This window comes from Ovis canadensis, chromosome 3 (assembly GCF_042477335.2).
Source record: "Ovis canadensis isolate MfBH-ARS-UI-01 breed Bighorn chromosome 3, ARS-UI_OviCan_v2, whole genome shotgun sequence".
In the NCBI taxonomy this organism is placed as follows: domain Eukaryota; kingdom Metazoa; phylum Chordata; class Mammalia; order Artiodactyla; family Bovidae; genus Ovis; species Ovis canadensis.
The window spans coordinates 141,192,355-141,212,346 of record NC_091247.1 but is presented as its reverse complement, the minus strand read 5'-3'; positions in this window follow the sequence as shown (position 1 = coordinate 141,212,346).

The following is a 19,992-nucleotide window of genomic DNA, read 5'->3' as shown; positions in this document are numbered from 1 at the left end:
CAGGGGTGCAGGATACAAGGTTAACATATAAAAGTCAACTGCTTTCAAATATAACAGCAATGAATAACTGGAATTTTAAATTGAAAATATAATACTATTTACATTAACACCCCCCAAAATGAAATACTTAGGTATAAATCTAACAAAATATGTACAAGACCTATGTGAGGAAAACTACAAAACTTTGATAAAAGAAATCAAATAAGAACTAAATAAATGGACAGGTATTTCACATGTCAGTGGATAGAAAGACAACACTGTCAGGATGGTAGTTCTTCCAAACTTGTTCTACAGGTTCAAAACAAGCCCAATCAAAACCTCAGCAAATTATTTTGTGGATATTAACTTACTCTAAAGGTTATACAGAGAGGCTAAAAGGCTCAGAATAGACAACATAGTATTGAAGGAAAAGAACGGAGGTGAAGAGCTGCCAGTACCTGACTTAAAGATATACCATAGAGCTACAACAGCCAAGATGATATTCACAAAAGGACAGACAAATAGGTCAATCGAATAGAACAGAGAGCCCAGGGACAGGCTTACATAGGGATAGTCAACTAATCTTCAACAAAGGAGCAAAGGCAATAAAATGGAGTAAAGACAGCGCTTTTAATAAATGATGCTGGAACAACTGGAGATCCACGGTAAGCAAAAGGTGAATCTAGATATAGACCTTCTATCCTCCCCAAGAATTACCTCGAAATGGGCCACAGACCTAAATGTAAAACACAGAAGTGTAAAACTCTTAGAAGATAACATAGAAGAGGGCTTCCCTGGTGGGCCACGGGCCAGGACCCCATGCTCCCAATTCAGGAGACCCAGGTTCAATCCCTGGTCAGGGAACTAGATCCCACATGCTGTAACTAAGACCCAGCAACAGTTCACTAAATAAATAAATATTAAAAAAAAAAAAAACAGGAGAAAATCTAGATGACCTTGGTTTTGGCAATAATTCCTAAAGTATGATCCATGAAAGAAATAACTGATAAATTAGACTAAAAGTTTCTGCTCTGTGAAAGACAATGAAAAACTACAGACTGAGAGAAAGTATCTGCAAAAGACATACCTAACAGAGGACTAGGGGCTTTCCAGGCAGTGCTAGTGGTGAAGAACCCACCTGTCAATGCAGGGAACATAAGAGACGCAGGTTCGATCCCTGGGTCGGGAAGAGCCCGTATGCTGTAGAGCAGCTAAGCCCGTGTGCCACAACTACTACAGCCTGTGCACCACAACAAAAGCAGCCCCTGTTCACAACCAGAGAAAGGCCACAGGCAGCAGAGAAGACCCAGTGCAGCCAAGAACTAATTTTTAAAAAAATGAGATTCCACTAACACACTCACTCACTGCTCAGCTGCTAAGACTCTGTGGCCCCATAGACTGCAGCACACCGGGCTCCTCTGTCCTCTACCATCTCCTGGAATTTGCTCAAACATGTCTGTTGACTTGGTGATGCTATCTAACCATCTCATCCTCTGCCACCCCCTTCTCCTTTTGCCTTCAGTCTTCCCCAGAATCACGGTCTTTTCCAGTGAGTTGGCTCTTCACATCAAGTGGCCAAAGGACATGATGGAGTTTCAGTATCAATTCCTCCAGTGGATATGCAGGGTTAATTTCCTTTAATATTGACTGGCTTGATCTCTGTGCTGCCCAAGGGACTCTCAAAAGTTTCTCCAGCACAATTCAAAATCATCAGTTCTTTGGCGCTCAGCCTTCTTTTTGGTCCAGTTCTCACATCCGAACATGACTACTGGAAAAACCAAAGATTTGACTATACAGACCTTTGTTTGCAAAGTAATGGCTCTGCCTTTTTTTTAATTTATTTTTTAATTGAAGCATAATTGCTTTACAGAATTTTGTTGTTTTGTGTCAAACATCAACATGAATCAGTCATAGGTGTACATGTCTCCTCCCTCTGGAACCCCTCTCCCATTCCCTCCCCATCCCACCCCTCTAAGTTGATACAGAGCCCCTCCTTGAGTTCCCTGAGACATATGGCAAATTCCCATTGGCTACCTATTTTACACATGATAATGTAAGTTTCCATGTTACTCTCTCCATACATCTCACCCTCTCCTCCCCTCTCCCTGTGTCCATAAGTCTGTTCTCTATGTCTGTTTCTCCACTGCTGCCTTGAAAATAACTTCTTCAGTACCATCTTTCCAGATTCCATATATATGTATTAGTATACGATATTTATCTTTCTCTTTCTGATTTACTTCATTCTGTATAATAGGCTCTAGGTTCAGCCACCTGACTGAAATGTGAATATTCCATTGTGTATATGTACCACAACTTCTTTATCCATTCATCGGTCAAACATCTAGGTTGCTTCCATGTTCTAGCTGTTGTAAATAGTGCTGCAGTGAACACTGGGGTGCATGTGTCTTTTTCAGTTTTGGTTTTCTCAGGGTATATGCCTGGGAGTGGGATTGCTGGGTCATATGGTGGTTTTGTTCTTAGTTTTTTAAGGAATCTCCATACCGTCTTCTGTAGTGGCTGTATCAACTTACATTCCCACCAACAGTGCAAGAGTGCTCCCTTTTCTCCATACCCTCTCCAGCATTTATTGTTTGTAGACTTTTGGATGATGGCCATTCTGACAGGTGTGAAATAATATCTCATTATAGTTTTGATTTCTATTTCTCTAATAATGAGCATGTTGAGCATCTTTTCATATGTCTGTTAGCTATCTGTATGTCTTCTTTGGAGAAATGTCTGTTTGGGTCTTTTTCCCACTTTTTGATTGAGCTGTTTCTTTTTCTGGTATTGAGTTGTATGAGCTGCTTGTATATTTTGGAAATTAATCCTTTGTCATTTGCTATTATTTTCTCCCATTCTGAGGGCTGTCTTTTCACCTTGTTTATAGTTCCTTTGCTGTGCAAAACCTTCTAACTACATCCCACTTGTTTACTTTTGTTTTTATTGCCATTACTCTAGGAGGTGGGTCATAGAGGATCTTGCTTTGATTTATGTCATCAAGTGTTCTGCCTATGTTTTCCTCTAAGAGTTTTATAGTTTCTGGTCTTATATTTAGGACTTTAATCCATTTTGAGTTTATACTTGTGTATGGTGTTAGGAAGTGTTCTGATTTCATTCTTTTACATGTAGCTGTCCAGTTTTCCTGGCATCACTTACTGAAGAGGCTGTCTTTGCCCCATTGTATATTCTTGCCTCCTTTGTCAAAAATAAGGTACCCATAGGTGCATGGGTTTATTTCTGGGCTTTCTATCTTGTTCTACTGGTCTATATTTCTGTTTCTGTGCCAGTACCAAACTGCCTTGATGACCGTAGCTTTGTAGTATAATCTGAAGTCAGGAAGGTTAATTCCTCCAGCTCTATTCTTCTTTCTCAAGACCGCTTTGGCTATTCAGAGTCTTTTGTGTTTCCATATGAACTGTAAATTTTTTTGTTCTAGTTCTTTGAAGATGTGATTGGTAATTTGATAGGGATCACATTGAATCTGTAGACTGCATGTGGTAGCTTAGTCATTTTCATAATATGGATTCTTCCTACTCAGAAACATGGAATATCTCTCCATCTGTTTATGTCATCGTTGACTTCTTTCATCAGTGTCTTAGAATTTTCTGTTTACAGTTATTTTGTCTCCTTAGGTAGGTTTATTCCTAGATATTTTATTCTTTCTGTTGCAATGGTGAATAGGATTCATTTCTTAATTTATCTGATTTTTCATTGTTAGTACACAGGAATGCAAGTGACTTCTGTGTATGGATTTCGTATCCTGCAACTTTGCTAAATTCACTGATTAGCTCTAGTAATTTTCTGATAATATCTTTAGGGTTTTCCATGTATAGTATCATGTAAGCTGCAAACAGGGAGCACTCTACTTTTCTGATCTGGATTCCTTTTATTTCTTCTGTGATTGCTGTAGTCTAGACTTCCAAAATTATGTTGAATAATGGTGAGAGTGGACACCCTTGTCTTGTTCCTAATCTTAGAAGAGATGCTTTCAGTTTTTCACCACTGAAAATAATGTTTGCTGTGGGCTTATCATATACGGCCTTTACTATATTGAGGTAGGTTCCTTCTATGCCCATTTTGAAGAATTTTAATCATAAATGTGTGCTGAATTTAGTCTGTTTATCTATTGAGATTATCATATGGTTTTTATCTTTCAATTTGTTAACATGGTATATCACATTGATTCATTTGCATATATTGAAGAATCCTTGCATCCCTGGAATAAACTCAACTTGATCATGGTGTATGAGCTTTTTAATGTGTTGGTGAATTCTGTTTGCTAAAACTTTGTTGAGGATTTTTGCATTTATGTTCATCAGTGATATTGGCCTGCAGTTTTCTTTTTTCGTGTTGTCTTTGTCTTGTTTTGGAATCAGGGTAATGGTGGCCTCGTAGAATGAGTTTGGAAGTGTTCCTTTCCTCTGCAATTTTTTGAAAGAGTTTTAGAAGGATGGGTATTAGCTCTTCTGTAAATGTTTGGTATAATTCACCTGTGAAGCCATCTTGTCCTGGGCTTTTGTTTTCTGGGAGATTTTTTTATCACAGTTTCGATATCAGTGCTTGTAATTGGGTTGTTCATAATTTCTATTTCTTCCTGGTTCAGTCTTGGAAGATTGAACTTTTCTAAGAATCTGTCCATTTCTTCCAGGTTGTGCATTTTATTTCCATACAGTTGCTCATAATAGTCTCATAATCCTTTGTATTTCTGCATTGTCTGTCGTAACCTCTCCTTTTTCATTTCTAATTTTGTTGATTTGATTCTTCTTTTTTCCTTGATGAGTTTGGTGAAAGGTTCATTTTGTTTATCTTTTCAAAGAACCAGCTTTTATTTTTATTAATCTTTACTATTGTTTCTTTCATTTCTTTTTCATTTATTTTTGCTCTGACTTTTGCGATTTTTTTCCTTCTGTTAATTTTTTTCTTGGGGGGGGGGTCTGTTGTTCTTTTCCCAGTTGTTTTAGGTGTAAAGTTAGGTTGCCTATTCGATGTTTTTCTTGTTCCTTGAGGTAGGACTGTATTGCTATAAACTTCCCTCTTAGAACTGCTTTTGCTGCATCCCATTGGTTTTGAGTTGTCATGTTTTCATTTTGTTTCTTCTTGATTTCCCTTTTGATTTCTTCAGTAACCTGTTCCTTATTTATAAACGTATTGTTTACTCTCCACGTGTTTTCTACAGTTTTTTTCTTGTAATTGCTATCTAGTCTCATAGTGTTTTCGTCAGAAGAGATGTTTGATACGATTTCAATTTTCTTAAATTCACTGAGGTTTGATTTGTGACCCAAGATGTGGTCTATCCTGGAGAATGTTCCATCTTCACTTGAGAAGATGTATTCTTCTGCATTTGGATGGAATGTCCTGAAGATATCAATGAAATTCATCTCGTCTAATGTATCATTTAAGATTTGTGCTTTCGTATTAATTTTCTGTTTTGATGATCTGTCCACTGGTGTAAATGGGGTATTAAAGTCTCCTGCTATTATTGTGTTACTGTAAACTTTTCCTTTTATGTTTGTTAGTGTTTGTCTTATGTATTGAGGTGCTCCTATGTTGAGTGCATAGATATTTACAATTGTTATGTCTTCCTCTTGGACTGTTCCCTCATTATGTAGTGTCCTTCCTCATCTCTTGAAACCTTCTTTATTTTAAGGTCTATTTTGTATGTTATGAGGATTGCTACTCCAGCTTTCTTTTGATTTCCATTCACATGGAATATATTTTTCCATCCTTTCACTTTCAGTCTATATGTGTCTTTAGATCTGAAGTGGGTTTCTTGTAGACGGCATATATATGGGTCTTATTTTTGTATCCATTCATCCAGTCTGTGTCTTTTGGTTGGAGCATTGAATCCATTTACATTTAAAGTAATTATTGATATATATGTTCCTATTGCCATTTCCTTAATTGTTTGGGGTTTGTTTTTGTAGATCTTTATCTTTTCTTGTATTCCCTGACTATATACGTCCCTTTAACATTTGCTGTAAAGCTGGTTTGGTGGTACCGACTTCTCAACTTTTGCTTGTCTGTGAAGCTTTTGATTTCTCCATCAATTCTGAATGAGATCCTTGCTGGGTAGAGTAATTTTGGTTGTAGATTTTTCCCTTTCAGTACTTTAAATATATCCTGCCATTCCCTTCTGGCCTGCAGAGTTTCTATTGAAAGATCATCTGTTAAACATATGGGGTTTCCCTTGTATGTTACTTGTTGCTTTTCCCTTGCTGCTTTTAACAGTCTTTGTGTTTAATCTTTATTAGTTTGATTTGTATGTGTCTTGGCGTGTTTCTCCTTGAGTTTATCCTGTATGGGACTCTGCATCTCTTGGACTTGATTGGACTATTTCCTTTTCCATGTTGGGGAAGTTTTCAACTATAATCTCTTCAAAAATTTTCTCATACCCTTTCTTTTTCTCTTCTTCTTCTGGGACCCCTATAATTTGAATGTTGGTGCATTTAATATTGTCCCAGAGATCTCTGAGATTATTCCCAGTTCTTTTCATTCTTTTTACTTTATTCTGCTCTTCAGCAGTTATTTTCACCATTTTATCTTCCAGCTCACTCATACATTCTTCTATTTCAGATATCCTCTTGATTCCTTCTAGAATATTTTTAATTTCAATAATTGTGTTGTTTGTATGTTTATTCTTTAATTCTTCTAGGTCTTTGCTAATTGATTCTTGCATTTTCTCCATTTTCAAGACTTTGGATCATTTTTACTATCATTATTTTGAATTCTTTTTCAGGTAGATTGCTTATTTCCTCTTCATTTATTTGGACTTCTGTGTTTCTAGTTTGTTCCATCATTTGTGCAGGATTTCTCTGCCTTTTCATTATTTTTTTTAACTTATTGTGTTTGAGGTCTGTTTTCCAGATTTAAAGGTTGAATTCTTTCTTTCTTTTGGTTTCTGCCCTTGTAAGTTTGGTGCAGTGGTTTGTATAAGCTTCAGGTAGGGTGTGACTTGTGCTTGTGTTCTGGTGGAAGGAGGTGACTTTTTTTTTCCCCCTCTGATGGGCAGGGCTGAGTGAGGTGGTACTCCTGTCTGCTGATGATTTGGTTTGTGTTTTTGTCTTGTTTGTTGTTTGGATGAGGTGTCCTGCACAGGGTGCTACTGATAGTTGGGTGATGCCGGATCTTATATACAAGTGGTTGCCTTTGTAGGAGTTCTCACTATTTAATATTCCCTAGGGTGAGGAGTTCTCTGGTAGTCTAGGGTCTTGGAGTCAGTGCTCCCACTCCAAAGGCTCAGGGCTTGATCTCTGGCCAGGAACAGAGATTCCACAAGTGGTCTGTTATGGCATTAAATGGGATTAAAATAAATACCCCAAAACGAGAAGCGAAAAACAACCCCAGACAAATGGCAATTACAAAATCAGGCAAATAATAATTAAAATAATGGACTATACACACATACATGTTCACCGATAAGCAAAATCAAAACAGTCCAACAAAAATAAAGTACAGTAGATTGACTCAGTAAACAAAGGAAACCAAAAATGTTACCCAGCAGTTAAGAACAAAACTAACTAAAGCACAAACTGGAAAACAAAACTAAAGCAAGGTGCCAAGTGGGGAATAAAGCATGAAAGCAAAACTAACAAATATGGTGAGAAAAAGAAAGAGAGAAGGGAAATGCAAAGTTAAACAGAAGTAGATAAAGAATATTTATATATATTAAAGATTAACAGCAAGGGGTAAAGAACAGTAGGAAAAACAAACAAAGGAATAAATGTAGAAAAAATAATAAGTTTAAAAATTTAAATAAAAAGAGAGAGAGAGAGAAGGAAAACTACAGAACTGCAAAAGGCCAACATAGAGACAGAAGTCTATAGCAGAAATAAAAAGTGTAATTGGAAAAAAAAATCTCAAAAGCTTAAATAGATTTCATAGTGCTAATAAGATCAACAACTACAACAGGAGGGGGGAAAAAAAAACAAAAATCAAAGAAACTACAGAACAAGTCAAAATATAATAATAATAAATGTTTTTCTTGAGCCTCTGCTGTCAGCGTCCTTTCCCTCACTGAGAGTCACAGTCCACCTCACCTCGCTAGGATGCCCTCCAACACTGCGCTGGTCTCTGGACCTGCTGTGAGGGCAGCTCACACTATAATCTGGTCCTACTCCTGTGTGTTCTTGCCTCCAGTGTCCACAGCTGTCAGAACTAGTGCATTTTCTTTTGTGGGAGCGCTCAGTGTCTTTTTACATATTCCATAGACAACAGGGTCTGAGTAGTTGATCATATGGATTTAATCTGCAGCTTGTACAGCTGGTGGTAAGGTTTTGGGTCCTCTTCCTTAGCCACACTGCCCCTGGGTTTCAGTTGTGGTTTTATCTCCGCCTCTGCGTGTGGGTAGTCCACTGGGGTTTGCTCCTGATGCTGCCTTGAAGAGCTTAGGTCTGCTCCAGTGAGTGCCAGGCATTGAGGTAGTGCAGCTGCTTGGGTTGCGGGGACCCTGGTGGCGCCAAGTGTGCAGGGACACAGACTGCCTCAACCACAGGAGTTAAAGGAGCGTATGAGGGACTTAAAGGGGCACCCTGGGCGGAGTCCTACTCTACTGTTCCCCTCATCAGGCAGTTGATGGGCTAGCGTCTCTATTGTTCAGCTGCCAGTGCTGACATGCGGGGAGAGAGAGGCTAAGGTGATAGCTCCACCCCCCATGCATGACTCAGCAGTATCCCTGCTTCCATGGCTGCCTGGCTTTCCTCTACAGGCACTTCCTCCCTCACGTCCTCTCAGTCTGTCTCCAAGCAGTCAACAGCAGCCTTCACCCTGGGATTGTTCCACAATCTCTATGCTCCAGCTCCCACCTGCTGCACCTTCTAGGGGACCTGTGTCCCTGTCCAGGGCACATATGTCTGTAGCAAGGATTGTCTGATTCTCATTTCATTTAGGCTGTCACAGATCAGCTGCTTTATGTTTCTTAGCCTCAAATGTTTCTCCTCTGACCCAGACAATTGCCCCAATGTGGGGATTGGACCCCTGCTTCAGTTCCCCCACCCGCCAAGGGCAGGTCCAGTCCTACTAACACTCCATGTTTTTCCCCCTAGTTCCTTCATCCTACCGAGTTTTGAGTGGTTCTATATATTCTTGTCCAGTGGTCAGGTACTCCTGCCTATTCTCAGTAGGTGTACTGCAAGCCCTTCTGTGTCTGAAGGTGTATTCTTGATGTATCCGTGGAGAGAGATGTACTCCATGTCCACCTACTCCTCTGCCATCTTGTTCTCTCTCGAAAACTTTTCTGCTTTTTAATACGCTCTCTAGGTTGGTCACAGCTTTTCTTCCAAGGAGCAAGCGTTTTTTAATTTCATGGTTGCAGTCACCATCCACAGTGATTTTGGCACCCAAGAAAATTAACCCTGTCATTGCTTCTACATTTCCCCCTTCTATTTGTCATGAAATGATGGAACTGGATGCCATGATCTTAATTTTTTGAATGTTGAGTTTCAAGTCAGCTTTTTGACTCTCCTCTTTCACCCTCAAGAGGTTCTTTACTTCCTCTTCACTTTCTGCCTTTAGAGTGGTGGTGGTAGTTGTTCAGTCACTAAGTTGTGTCCAACTCTTTGTGACCCCATGGACTGCAGCCAGGTTTCCCTGTTCTTCATCATCTCCTGGAGTTTGCTCAGATCCATGTCCATTGAGTCGGTGATGCTATCTAACTATCTCATCTTCTGCTGCCCTCTTTCCCTTTTGCCTTCAATCTTTCCCAGCATCAGGGTCTTTTCCAATGAGTTGGCTCTTCACATTAGGTGGGCAAAGTATTGAGCTTCAGCATCAGTCCTTCCAATGAATATTCAGGGTTGATTTCCTTTAGGATCAGAATGGTATCATCTGTTTATCTAAGGTTGTTGGTATTTCTCCCAGCAATCTTGATCCAGCTTACAATTTATCCAGCCCAGCATTTTACATGATATACTCTGTTCAGTTCAGTTCAGTTCAGTTCAGTCATTCAGTCGTATCCGACTGTTCGTGACCCCATGAATCCCAGCACGCCAGGCCTCCCTGTCCATCACCAACTCCTGGAGTTCACTCAGACTCGCGTCCATCGAGTTAGTGATGCCATTCAGCCATCTCATCCTCTGTCGTCCCCTTCTCCTCCTGCCCCCAATCCCTCCCAGCATCAAAGTCTTTTCCAGTGAGTCAACTCTTTGCATGAGGTGGCCAAAGTATTGGAGTTTCAGCTTCAGCATCATTCCCCCCAAAGAAATCATAAGCAGGGTGACAATATATAGCCTTGATGTACTCTTTTCTCAATTTTTAACCAGTCTGTTGTTCCATATCTGGCTCTAACTGTTGCTTCTTGACCCATATACAGGATTCTCAGGAGACAGTTTAGGTGGTCTGGTACTCCCATCCACAGTTTGTTGTGATCTACAGTCAAAAGACTTTAGTGTAGTCAATGAAGCAGATGTTTTTCTAGAATTCCTTGCTTTCTCCATCGTCTAACAGATGTTGGCAATTTGATCTCTGGTTCCTCTGCCTTTTCTAAATCTAGTTTGTACATCTGGAAGTTCTCAGTGCATGTACTGCTAAAGCCTAGCTTGAAATATTTTGAGCATAATCTTACCAGCATATGAAATGAGTGCAACTGTGCAGTAGTTTGAACATTCTTTGGCATTGCCCTTCTTTGGGACTGGAATGAAAACTGACCTTTTAGAATAGGCAAATCCAAATCACCAAATGCTGGTAAGAATGTGGAACAGGAGCCCTCACTCATTGCTAATGGGAATGCAAGAATGGCGCAGCAAGTTTGGAAGACAGTTTGGCCATTTCTTACAAAACTAAACATACTCTTACCATATGATCCAGCGATTGCACTGTTTGATATTTGCCCAAAATAGCTTAAAACTTATGTTTATACAGAAATCTGCACAAGGTATTTATAGCAAATGTATTCCTAATTGCCAAAACTTGCAAGCAACTAAGTTATTCTTCAACAGGTGAATGGATAAGCTGCGGTATATCCAGATAACAATATTACTGATCACTAGAAAAAAGTGAGATCTCAAGTCATGAAAAGATATAGAGGAATGTTAAATGCATATTGCTAAGTAAAAGAAACCAATCTGAAAAGCCTACATATTGTATGTATGTATTATATGATATTCTGAAAAAGGCAAAACTATGGAAACAGTACAAGATGAGTGGCTACATTAATGAAATCCATAAGACAAACACATAAAAGACCTAAGCAGGTACTTAACATGACATAATTAATGTCCCTTAAATACAGGATGAAAACATGAAAACATATTCAAATACTCAAATTCATTTAAAGTCAGGAAAATGCAGATTGAAACCATGAGTCTTCAATTCATACCCATAAGACTGCTAAATTAAAAAGCAGCAGAAAGGAGTACAGCAAGGCTGTATATTGTCACCCTGCTTATTTAACTTCTATGCAGAGTACATCATGAGAAACGCAGGGCTGGAGGAAGCACCAAGCTGGAATCAAGATTGCCGGGAGAAATATCAATAACCTCAGATATGCAAATGACACCACCCTTATGGCAGAAAGTGAAGAAGAACTAAAGAGCCTCTTGATGAAAGAGGAGAATGAAAAAGTTGGCTTAAATCTCAACATTCAGAAAACGAAGATCATGGCATCTGGTCCCATCACTTCTTGGCAAACAGATTGGGAAACAGTGGAAACAGTGGCTGACTTTATTTTTGGGGGCTCCAAAATCACTGCAGATGGTGATTGCAGCCATGAAATTAAAAGACGCTTACTCCTTGGAAGGAAAGTTATGACCAACCTAGACAGCATATTGAAAAGCAGAGATATTACTTTGCCAACAAAGGTCCATCTAGTCAAGGCTATGGTTTTTCCAGTGGTCATGTATGGATGTGAGAGTTGGACTATAAATAAAGCTGAGCGCCAAAGAATTGATGCTTTTGAACTGTGGTGTTGGAGAAGACTCTTAAGAGTCCCTTGGACTGCAGGAAATCCAACCAGTCCATCCAAAAGGAGATCAGTCCTGGGTGTTCATTGGAAGGACTGATGTTGAAGCCGAAACTCTAATACTGTGGCCACCTGATGTGAAGAACTGACTCATTGGGAAAGACTCTGATGCTGGGAAAGATTGAGGGCAGGAGGAGAAGGGGACAACAGAGGATGAGATGATTGGATGGCATCACCGACTCAATGGACATGGGTTTGGGTGGACTCTGGGAGCTGGTGATGGACAGGGAGGCCTGGTGTGCTGCAGTTCATGGGGTTGCAAAGAGTTGGACACGACTGAGCAACTGAACTGAACTGAGTAATAATATACACAGTGGGAACTTTTACATGTTGTCATTGGAGAGTGTATTGGTACACTTTAGAAAACGATCTGGCATTATTTAGAGAAGGTGATGGCCTTCCCTGGTGGCTCAGTGGTAGAGACTCTACCTGCAACGCAGGAGAGGTGGGTTCAATCCCTGGGTCGGGAAGATCCCCTGAAGGAGGGCATGGCAACCCACTCCAGTATTCTTGTCTGGAGAATCCCATGGACAGAGGAACCTGGCGGGCTACAGTCCATAGGGACTCAAAGAGTCAGACACGATTGAAATGACAGAGCATACACACATGCAAAGAAGGTAATGGTGTATATTCACAGAAGGTGATGGTGTATATTCTGCATGACTCAGCAAGCCCAAAGTAGTGTATAATCCAAAGAAACTCAGAGTCATACTCTTAACAGTTATCAGTTAAGAAAAGAATTCAGGAAACAATTCAAATGTTCATCGATAACAGATGCCAATGTAGGTAAATACATTGTGGCATATTCACACCATGAGTATGGTAAAAATGATGCTGTGATCACTCTCACCTAGAGTCTCCAGAAAGTCTCTAGGTGAATAGTGAGAGAGAAAAAAAAAAAGGTAAATTTTGCTGCGGGGGGTGGGGGGGTGGGGTGGGGTGGAGGGGTGGGGTGGGGTGGGGTGGGGGCGGATCCCAACAAAACAATGCACCTAGAGCCAGACATCCTGGAGTGTGAAGTCAAGTGGGCTTTAGGAAGCATCACTATGAACAAAGCTAGTGGAGGTGATGGAATTCCAGATGAACTCTTTCATATTCTAAAAGATGATGCTGTTAAAGTGCTATACTCAATATGCCAAAAAATTTGGAAAACTCAGCACTGGCCACAGGACTAGAAAAGGTCAGTTTTCATTCCAATCCCAAAGAAGGCCAATGCAAAAGAATGTTCAAACTACCACGTGCTAGCAAGGTAATGCTCAAAATCCTTCAGCTCGGCTTCAATAGTACATGCACTAAGAACTTTCAGATGTAAAACCTGTATTTAGAAAAGGCAGACAAACCACAGATCAAACTGCCATCATCTGCTGGATCACAGAAAAAGTAACAGAATTCCAGAAAAAAAACATTGACTTCTGCTTCATTGACTACACTAAAGTCTTTGACTGTGAGGATCACAATCAACTGTGGAAAATTCTTAAGATGGTAATACCAGCCCACCTTACCTGCCTCCTGAGAAACCTGTATGCAGCTCGAGAATTAACAGTTAAAACCAGACATGGAACAATGGACTGGTTCAAAACTGGGAAAAGAATACATCAAGGTTGTATACTGTCACCCTGCTTATTTAACTTATATGCAGAGTACATTACGTGAAATGCTGGGCTGGATGAATCACAAGTTGGAATCAAGACTGCCTAGAGAAACATCAATAACCTCAGATATGCAAATGACACCACCCTTATGGCAGAAAGTGAAGAAGAACTACAGAGCCTCTTGATGAAAGTGAAAGAGGAGAATGAAAAAGTTGGTTTAAAGCTCAACATTCAAAAAATGAAGATCATGGCATCTGGTCCCATGGCAAATAGAGGGGCAAATAGATGGGGAAACAATGGAAACAGTGACAGATTTTATTTTCTTCGGCTCCAGAATCACTGTGGACGATGAATGCAGCCACAAAATTAAAAGATTCTTGCTCTTTGGAAGACAAGCTATGACAAACCTAGACAGCATATTAAAAAGCAGAGATATTACTTCGAAGATTAAGGTCCATATAGTCAAAGCTTTGGTTTTTCCAGTAGTCATGTATGGATGTGAGAGTTGGGCCATAAAGAAGCTTAGTGCCAAAGAATCGATGCTTTTGAACTGTGGTGCTGGTGAAGATTCTTGAGAGTCCCTTGAACAGCAATGAGATCCTAGGAAATCAACCCTGAATATTCGTTGGAAGGACTGATGCTGAAGCTGAAACTCCAATACTTTGGCCATCTTATGTGAAGAGTCAACTCATTGTAAAAGACCCTGATGTTGGGAAAGATAGAAGGCAGGAGGAGAAGGGGACAACAGAGGACAAGATGGTTGGATGGCATCACCAACTGAATGGACATGAGTTTGAGCAAGCTCCAGGAGATGATGAAGGACAGGGAAGCCTGGTGTGCTGCAGTCTATGGCATCGCAAAGAGTCAGATACTACTGAGTGACTGAACAACAGTTACAGGTAACTACATGAATGAAGGTTTGGAACATAACACTGAAAGAAACAAAGCTAGCTACAAAAGAAAATGAACTGTCTGATTCAACTGCTATCAAGTTTAAAAACATGCAAAACTAAAATTGTTTAGAGCACTGCTGTCCAACAGAATTTGCAATGATGCAAATATTCTATAACTTGGCTATTCAGTATGGTAACCACTAGCCACAAGACTAAAATGACTGAGAAACTGAATTTTAATTTAAATTTAACCTTAAATGGTCACCTGTTGTTAGTTGCTACCATACTGTACAGTCAGGTTTATAAAGAGAATCAATGGAATAGTAAGTATAAAATTTAGAATACTGTTTTTTTTTCTAAGGGAAAGAGAAAGGGACAGAATCAGGGATGGGTACACAGAGGATTTCCAAAGTAACAATAACGTTCTTTTTCTTAAATAGGTGGCCTTATATTATTTTGATTCTTTAAACTGTACCATAAATATTCATAACAAGCAAAAATTTCAAAAGGATTAAATATTTCATAACAAGCAAAAGGATTAAAAATTTCATAACAAGCAAAAATAGTGAATGAGGTGGTAGATACACAGAAATTTATTTTGTTATTATTTACAGTCTATATAATAAAATATTTTTATTAAAAAGATTTCTAGCACTAACTCAAGTGGACAAGGGAAAACTAGGAAGAATAAAATCTCCCCTAACTCAAGACCCAGTCAACCCTACCATCCTACATCCCCGCATTCAACCCCAGGCCCAGCATTAATGCCCTCATCCTCTTTCAAAGACAGGAGAAACAAGATGCATTATCTGCTATGGAACAAATTATTCCAAAACTGTCCACTGTACTTTTCATTGCCAGTTCATGACTTGGCTGCAAGCACCTATTTTTGACCAGGATATTGAAAAGAAATTTGTCAAAGCTCTATTATTTGCCACAGCAAGACCCAACATCTTGCCCTGCTTACAATGCATACCCAATCTGATCGCATCTCTCCCCCACAGAAACATACCCCAACTGTGTTTTCCCACTTTCAGGTATCACCTTCCACCAAACTATTTGGGGAACAGGAAATTTGCTTCCTTCTCTGCCCCTGGGTTGGGTCAGTTTGTGCTGCAATGTGTTTGCAGTTTGTGCCTGGCCTCCCTCCCAGTGAATTTCCGTTCAGCCCTAAACTTCTGTTCTCTTTTCACTTCTTAATACCTGTAAGCCTCAACTAATAGCCTCCTTAGATTTAATGCTGCCAGCCATGACGACCTCAGAGGATGACATGAGCTAGGCACTGTCCTTTTGCTGACCCTTACTTCCAATCCCCACCATGTGACCAGACTACCACAGCCCACACTGTGCCCTTGTTATTGAAGTAGTTGGGTTAACAGAGGCAAACTTTAGCACAGTTCAATATAGCAATGATAAAACAATTTAAAACCAAATGTTACACATCATTGTTCATAAAAACCCTGGGTCAACCTACCACAGTGATACTCTCACAGACATCTTTTTGGCTCAAACCTGGCCTGCCATGTAGTTGGGCAGCTCGCTTCTCTCTTCTCTCTCCCCCAGCCTCCTCTGCACACTGAAAAATTTCTCTTCATTATGCTGAGCATACTTACACCCTTAAGTACAAAGCAGGGTCCAAGGCTACTACTGCATATCCAAAACCAAAGTTTAATTGTTCTGCTAAAGGGAAGAAGGGCCATACATGATCCTGAACTCCAAACAGAATCAAATCAAACGCAAAACCAGGAAGAAGACTTCAACTTCGGTTTTTCTCTTATATACCCTGATTAAAATTTTTAAGACATGGTTTCCCTCTTTAGACTCTGTAAAACAACAGAAAACAGTTAAAAAAAAAAAAGCTAAAGTTATAAACACACACTGTATTATCATTGTTGTTCAGTCACTCTTTGAGAGCCCATGGACCACAGCACTCCAGGCTTTGTTGTCTGTCCTTCATCTTCTCCCAGAGCTTGCTCAAACTCATGTCCATTGAGTTGATGCTGCCATTCAACCAGCTCATCCTCTGTCCCCCCCTTCTCATCTGCCCTCAATCTTTCCCTGCATCAAGGTCTTTTCTGATGAGTTGGCTCTTCGCATCAGGTGGCCAAAGTATTAGAGCTTCAGCTTCAGCATCGGTCCTTCCAATGAATATTCAGGACTGATTTCCTTTAGGATTGACTGGTTTCATCTCCTTGCTGTCCAAGGGACTCTCAAGAGTCTTCTCCAGCACCACAGTTCGAAAGCATCAATTCTTCAGCACTCAGCCTTCTTTATGGTCCAACTCCCACATCTGTACATGACTACTGGGAAAACTATAGCTTTGACTATATGGACCTTTGTCAGCAAAATGATGTCTCTGCTTTTTAATATGCTGTCTAGGTATTATCATTATTGTGGTTAATTTTATGTGTCAATTTGATAGGGCTAAAGGACACCAAAGTCACTGGAAAAATATTATTTCTGGGTGTGTCTATAAGGGTGTTTCTGAAAGAGATGAACATCTGAACTGGTAGACTGGGTAAAAATCTGCCCTCACTGATGTGGATAGATATCATCCAATACAATTCATTAAGGGCCGAAACAGAACAAAAAGGTGCAGGCAGGGCAATGTCTACGTCTTTATTCTTGAGTAGGGACATCCATCTCTCCTGCCATCCCACTTAAGAGCTCCTGGTCTGGTTCTCAGCCCTTTGGCTTGGGATTGAATTATAACACTGGTTTTTGCCCTCCCACTTTAGAGCTCCTGGTTCTGGTTCTTAGGCCTTTGGCTTGGGATTGAATTATAACACTGGTTTTCCTAGTTCTCCAGCTTGCAGATGGCATATCATGGGACTTCTCAGCCTCCATGATTGTGTGAACCAATTCCCATAAAAAAAAATCTCCTCTTATATATCTCTATACATCTATCGAGCTTCCTTGGTGACTCAGTGGTAAAGAATCAAATGTGGGTTCCATCCCTGGATGGGGAAGATGCCCTGGAGAAGGAAATAACAACCCACTCCAGTATTCTTTCCTGGGAAATCCCACGGACAGAGGAGCCTGGCAGGCTACAGTCCATGGAGTCACAAAAGGGTCAGATATGACTTACTGAGTAAAACAATACATCTGTATATCTATATCTGTATATCCTATCAGTTCTGTTTCTCTGGAAAAACACATAGATATATATATCTATGCCTTAGTCTGTCTTTACTACATCTCTTTCCTCTTCTTGATCTTCCCCTTCTAAGTCCAGCTCACATCCTCCTCTTACAGGCAGTCTTCCCAGACTGCCACAACTGACACCAATCCCCTGTGTCTGAATTCATACTAGGCTTGGGTGTCAGGACTTCCTTCATCATTAACTCCAAGTGAATGATCCCTGATTTTCTCCACTAGCCAAGGTATAATGTTCTCTGGGTTGGAGGGCCAGGTCTTAACATATCTCCCTTAATATGATACTTATTTTGGTGTATGGTACAAAATGTGAAGTTAATATCTACTTGTTCAATGGATCGATTAACTAAGGCCATTTATCTGCACTCTCTTTCCACAGTGTTGCAACCACAGTGTTTGCCATGTCGGCGTTCTAATGGGGCAGGAATATTCTCTCTCAGGCTGGGGCCTGAAGAGTGTATGTGTGTGTGTGTGTATTTGGGGTGAGGTACAATGATCTCCAGTCAGGCTTTGTCCTCACCTTTGTAGGTCCTTAAATTTGATCAGTTTTCATTTCCATCCCAAAGAAAGGCAATTCAAGAAAATGCTCAAATTACCGCACAATTGCACTGATCTCACATGCTAGTAAAGTAATGCTCAAAATTCTCCAAGCCAGGCTTCAGCAATACGTGAACTGTGAACTTCCAGATGTTCAAGCTGGTTTTAAAAAGGCAAAGGAACCAGAGATCAAATTGCCAACATTCGCTGGATCATCAAAAAAGCAAGAGAGTGCCAGAAAAACATCTATTTTTGCTTTATTGACTATGCCAAAGCCTTTAACTGTGTGGATCACAATAAACTGTGGAAAATTCTGAAAGAGATGGGAATACCAGACCACCTGACCTGCCTCTTGAGAAACCTGTATGAAGGTCAGGAAGCAACAGCTGGAATTGGACATGGAACAGACTGGTTCCAAATAGGAAAAGGAATACATCAAGGCTGTATATTGTCACCTTGCTTATTTAACTTATATGCAGAGTACATCATGAGAAATGCTGGGCTGGAGGAAGCACAAGCTGGAATCAAGATTGCTGGGAAAAATATCAATAACCTCAGCTATGCAGATAACTCCAGCCTTATGAGGAAGAACTAAAGAGCTTCTTGGTGAAAGTGAAAGAGGAGAGTGAAAAAGTTGGCTTAAAGCTCAACATTCAGAAAACTAAGATCAACGCATCTGGTCCCACTACTTCTTGGCAAATAGATGGGGAAACAGTGGAAACAGTGATGGACTTTATTTTTTTGGACTCCAAAATCACTGCAGATGGTGAATGCAGCCATGAAATTAAAAGATGCTTACTCCTTGGAAGGAAAGTTATGACCAACCTAGACAGCATATTAAAAAGCAGAAACATTACTTTGCCAACAAAGATCCGTCTAGTTAAGGCTATGGTTTTTCCAGTGGTCATGTATGGTTGTGAGCGTTGGACTATAAAGAAAATTGTGGTGTTGGAGAAGACTCTTGAGAGTCCCTTGGACTGCAAGGAGATCCAACCAGTCCATCCTAAAGAAAGTCAGTCCTGGTTGTTCACTGGAAGGACTGATGTTGAAGCTGAAACTCCAATATTTTGGCCACCTGACACAAAGAGCTGACTCATCTGAAAAGACTTTGATGCTGGGAAAGATTGAGGGCAGGAGAAGGGGACGACAGAGGATGAGATGGTTAGATGGCATCACCGACTCAACAGGCATGAGTTTGAGTAAACTCGGGGTGTTGGTGATGGACAGCGAGGCCTGGCATGCTGCGGTTCATGGGGTCACAAAGAATCGCACACGACTGAGCGACTGAACTAAACTAAACTGAAATTTGATTCTATCAGCTCACCCTAAGATGATCAGTTGAAGGTAAACTACTATCAAACTATAGTAAGATCAATGTGTACAGCTGAAACTGGCCTCAGATCCCCACCTCCGTACTTGTCTGCCTTCTGCTTTACGGCTCCCTTCTCCAGCTTACCCACTTCAGCTTAGATGCTCTTCGTTCTGGAAGCCTTCCTGGCCCTGGAAATCTGAGCTAGCAGCGCCCTCCAGCAGCTCCCTTCTTACCACAACTGTCTTACAGTACAGTCTAAGCGTGTAGATCTGGCTCAGTTAGCGAATCCCCAGACCCTGGCTGAGGGCGAGATACTCCGTTTGTCCGGTAACTAGAACAAGGGGGAGGCCTGACTCATCCAGGTTATCTCGGCAGCCTCACAGGCCTCACGTATGGCTCCTCGCCTACTTCACGTGCACAGTCCTTCCCCGCCGCTCCGCGCGCGCCTCGCCACCGCCTTCCACCCCCCTCTCTCCCACCTCGCAAACCACATTACCTAGACCGCAGGCCTACGAGCTCGCGGCGAGGCGGGAGCCGGCAAGAAATGCCTGCCGCCATCTTGCCCACCGG